Source organism: Mus musculus, chromosome 4 (genome assembly GCF_000001635.26).
Source record: "Mus musculus strain C57BL/6J chromosome 4, GRCm38.p6 C57BL/6J".
NCBI classification, from domain to species: Eukaryota; Metazoa; Chordata; class Mammalia; order Rodentia; family Muridae; genus Mus; species Mus musculus.
The window spans coordinates 127,380,439-127,385,826 of record NC_000070.6 but is presented as its reverse complement, the minus strand read 5'-3'; positions in this window follow the sequence as shown (position 1 = coordinate 127,385,826).

Here is a 5,388-nt window from a genome sequence, read left to right as displayed (position 1 = left end):
TAAATTGAAGCTCGTTAATACTAATTTTCGAAGAATGTAGCAGATCTTTGTGGACCAATGGAGAAAAATCTCCAAGACATATGGTTAAGTGGGAAAAAAAATAACTAAACAACATAGATTATAAATCACATTTCTAGGGGAAAGTGTATATACTTCAGGGCAAACAAAGATGTCTGGAAGAGGGTTCTCTAAGTGGTAGGCTTTGGTGTGAATTTTGCTTATCTCTTCATGTTTAAAATGTTTAACAACTGTGACAAGGGTGCCATATTGTGCCTGCTACATGCTGGGGCCTACTGTGAATCCTGTATGTGTGTCTTTTTATTCTCGTAATGACTTTATGATGCTGACATTCTCATTAGCCCCATTGCAAAGGATGGGAATGCTGAGCCACGGAGAAATCTGAGAGTTTGCCTACAGTCACACAGTCAGCACGCCAGAAGCTAGTGGCAAATGCCTTTAATCCCAGCATGGTGTCGGGGAGGAGGGGAGATGGCAGGGGATCTCTGTGAATTTGAGGCCAGACTGCTTGACACAGCATATTCTAGGCCAGGTGGGGCTTCACAGTGTGACCCCATCTTAAAAAAGAAGAGGAGGGAAAGTAGCAATGGCAGCATGTAAGAGGAGCCTGCAGGTAAAGGACAGAGCTGACACTCTGGGTCTGTACCACCCAGAGCCATCTTCACCAGCACAGTGACTTTTGGAGGGGAACAGAAGAGAAGCAATGGATGCTCATGGTTGCCAAAAGAGGACATGAGGGCTCCCGAGGAACAGACAGAACACCCTGAAAGGGACCAGGAGTCCCTCTGAGCATCCGAAGGTCAGCTTGCTCTGTGGAGGGTTTGTGGTGTGAGAAACAGAGAGCCAATTGCACACCCACAGGTAGAGGGGCAAGGTGTGTGGACTGCCCATCCTGGGTCTACGATAGTGAGAAGGGAGCTTGGTCTCTTTCTGCCTCTCCATTCCTGCTGCCACCCCAGACCCCACGCCCTTCCTCCACACATAAAGGCCCCCTCCAGTCTCACCTCCAATGGCCTGCTCACCCACCCACATTGTTTTGAAGACCATATCTGCATCCTTCTCCCGTCTGCATCCAAAAGATCCAGGAGGTGCTTCCAGCTTGGAGGCAGAAGAGACCTTAGCATGGAAACTTTTTTTTTTAAACAGCAAGAAACAAACAAATGGATCTGCAGTCTACCGGGATCGCCCTGGGTTGGAAATTTAAAATGCATTAAGGTTGGGAGACCTATAAACATGTCATAATATGCTCTGCAAGCTGCTGCCTCTGTGACTTGCAGGCACAGGAGACCCCAAAGGGCACCGGCTGGTACATTCACTGCTCACAGATGGGCCCACACACCTATCTCTGGAGCAGGGTCCTCCCATACCATATATATGCAAGTGATCTCCCCACAGATGGATACACACAGACCTGTACACGTTGTGTCGCCAAGTAATTGTGCATACACACATCCTACACAGGTGCACTCATGACCCACAAAGGAGATGTGAGAGCCCATCCTTGTGCATAACTTATGCATTTATGTACCAGTTCATGTGCAGTGACTCCACAAACAAGAACATACCCTCATCCTACACACACACACACACACACACACACACACACACATACACCTTCTCATACACATCTCATGAAGGCAGTCTCAGCTGCAAGCTCACTCTCTATCAGAGACAGACATTCTCGGCACACACAGGCGCACAAAGACGTACACACTCACGCCCACTGATCCCACCCACAGATACATAGATGTGGGTACACATTCATGTATGCTCATCCAAAACACAGGCATTGATATGCATACACACTCATCCCACACCATATGCATGCATTGACTTTACCCAAAGCAAAAAAACAAGCTTGCACATCATTGCATGCTCGCCCCCACGGAGCCCTCGGCAATTCGGAAGAATCAAACATGTCTCTGGCTTCAACGGCCATCTGGGTGACCACTGACAGCTAAAACTTTTATTTTGTCACATTCTCTTCTCTGAAAATGGTGCCGCCATTTGCCTGTGGCTCCGGCTACAATCCAAATATCCGTCATCTTTTCCTTCAGAGCATGTCTCGACTCCAATCCTTTCTCTTGTCTCCACCACCCTTGCTGAACTCCACACCATCATCTCCAGCCTGGACCACTGCTGTGGACCCCCTCCATGGTCTCTCAGTGCCCCTACCACCACCTGAAATCAGCTCTCCTTGTTGTAGCCAGAGCTGACTTCTCTTTAGCTATTGCTGTACCTCCTGTGAATTAGGGTTCCTTACTCAGTCTCCAGGATCAGAGTCTGTCCCTCTCCTGCCCTGACCTCACCCCATGTCCTCCCTCCCCTTGCTCACTGCACTCTCAACGAGTTGATCTCTCTCAGCCCCAGAGCATTCCCCTGCCTACTCCAGGGCCTGTCTATCCACTCCCCTTCCCCCCACACACACCAGCTCTACATGGCCCACACATATTCCCCCCACCCCAGTGCCTCTGTTGAAATGTCACCCCCTTGGAGAGCTCTTCCCAGATTACCCAATCTAAACAGGACACTCTCCATCGAGATTCAGTGCTGTGTCAAGTGCCCTGCGCAGTACTTACCCCTGTAAGCAGTCGCTAATGTTTGCTGTCTGTCCTTCCCACTGAGCCAACACAGCCCAATAGAGTTGCCACTGTCCGCATGTGGCTGTTTAAGTGGCAGCTACATGAAATGAAATAACACTAAGAATGCAGTTCCAAGCTACACTATCCACATTTCAAGTGCTCAGTAGCAACCTGTGACCAGCGGCCACACTCTTAGGCAACATTGATATCTCCATCATCCAGGAAGCTCTCTGAGACAATGATGCTGGATTGTAGCTTAGAGAGGGTTGGGCAATGTCTCTGTCCGTCATTCATCAGCATGGACTCAGGGCTCAGCACAGCATGGTGGGTTGCACAGTAGAGGCTCAGGAAATTCTCCCAGGGAGCTCACATGGGCACACATACCCTTCCACACAGGAAAGCCCTATCCACTTACCTTCCCTGCAGGCGTGGTCTGTGCATCACCTCTTAGTGTCCTCTTTCTCCAAGTCATGGTTCCTCCATGATATGCAGGCCTGTAGTGGCCACACATATCACACAGAGCACAGGGGTTTTCTCCTGGGATCTGCACACACTCCACCCATCTGCGCACACTCATTGCCTTGGAGGCGGTGAGACTAGTCAGATCCTGGACACAGGTGTCCCCAGATTTCCACAGCAGCTCTTTATTCCTGAGTGTGGCACTGGGCAGACTGCCTCAGTTTCCCCATCTGTAAGTACGCTTCATAGAGCTGCTGTTGGGAGGGAAGAAAGGACACCTGCATGACGCTCAGTCATTCTCTCGGTGAGGGTACCGCTTGCCTTAACAGAAGCAAAACTCTTTCTCATCCCAGTGCTATGGACAAGCTTATGTGGACACAGCTTGTCCCCAAATCATTCCAAGGATGCCTGAAATACTGTGGGTGGCATTTCCAATCAGGCCTGATGGTCCAATAGCTCTGGTCCTGACCAATGAATGAAATTCTGGAGCAATGGCTGATCTTCAACCATCAGTGTGCCTAATAGGAAATAGAAAAGCTAATGTATTATTGAAAGCCACCTATGGTCAGAGTGAGACCTACCCAAGGCAAGGACCTATAACTGGGTGTCCTCTAACCCACAGGCTTGAGTGTCTCTGGATAGGGTGAGAGGACAAAACCGATCAGAGGGAGAAGTCATGAGGAGAGAGCTAACTATGGAGGACAAGGAGGGGAAACAGGGCCACAGTGCACAGGAGCTCCTCCTGAGATCTGATGGCAAACAGCCCGAACTCCAGCCCAACTTGATCCCCACCAGCTGCGTGCCCTGAACAAGCCACATATCTTCTCTGTGCCTTCAATTAGAAAGCAGGGAGAGTGGGGGAGGGGGAGGTACCTTCTCTCCTGGGTTCTTTGGAGGAGTAAGAGGAGTCTTTAGAAAGCTTGTAAGGCACTGCCTCGTACACAGGTCTGGGTCACAATTGGTGAAGAGATGAGATATTGGATCTAAGGACTCTTCCCTCACCTTGGTCCCCTTCTTGTAAGTCCCCTTATTGAGCCTTCTTCCCATTTCCTTTGAAGACTTTCCCACTCACCAAGATTCTTGGCTTATCCATGTCTTACCCAATGTCTTAGCCAAATGTCCCTGACAGAAATGTGGGTGGCCCAAATGGGGAAGGTTCTCAGCAATGCATCTGTGCTATTTACTCCAGCCATGGTGACTAAAGCACAGGGAGGGACCTGGGGAGGGTCTCTCCAAGAGCCAGCAGGTGCCCAATGTGCTTTCCAAACTGGTGCGCCTTTCTCCATTGGGACTCTTATGTTTGTTTGTTTGTTTGTTTGTTTGTTTGCCTGCCTATCTGTCTGCCTGCCTGCTTGCTTGCTTACTTGCTTGTTTTCAAGACAGGGTTTCTCTGTGTAGCCTTGGCTTTCCTGGAACTCACTGTGTAGACCAGGCTGGCCTACACTGCTGGGTCCATTGGAAATCTAATAGAACTCTCTAAATAGACCTCAGACACCCTTGATTCAAATTCTCTTTAAATACTGTCTTAGTCAGGGTTTCTATTCCTGCACAAAACATCATGAACCAAGAAGCAAGTTGGGGAGGAAAGGGTTTATTCAGCTTACACTTCCACACTGCAGTTCACCACCAAAGGAAATCAGGACTGGAACTCAAGCAGGTCAGGAAGCAGGAGCTGATGCAGAGGCCATGGAGGGATGTTACTTACTGGCTTGCTCAGCTTGCTTTCTTTTAGAACCCAAGACTACCAGCCCAGGGATGGCACCACCCACAAGGGACCCTCCCACCCTTGATCACTAATTGAGCAAATGCCTTACAGCTGGATCTCATGGAAGCATTTCCTCAAGGGAGGCTCCTTTCTCTGTGATAACTCCAGCCTGTGTCAAATAGACACACAAAACCAGGTAGTACAAATACCGAACCTGCATGGACATGTTAGCCAAACATGTCTGCCCTTCAGTGCTTACCAACAAAACAGTGCACCAGGCCACCAGAACAGTACCATTTAAAAAGTCCTCCAACCCCTTATCACTTATAGATCCCATGGTTAAAAGCTGTCGGAAAGGCACACCTCAATGCTGAAAAGCCCAACGGCCAGGAAGGGGGTGGGGCAGGGGTCAACCACTGAAAAGGCCATCTGGACAATGGCTCTGTAGTCAGCTCCCACCCCTAAATGTCCACAGAGGAGGGGAGGTGTGTGCACACAATGGTGTGTGTGTGCATGTGTGCACATGTGTGTGTGAGTGTAAGGTCAGACAGAAGACAACCTCAGGTTGGGTCACACCTTTCACCTTGTTTGAGACAGACTTTCTTGTCTCCCCTCCCACCCTGT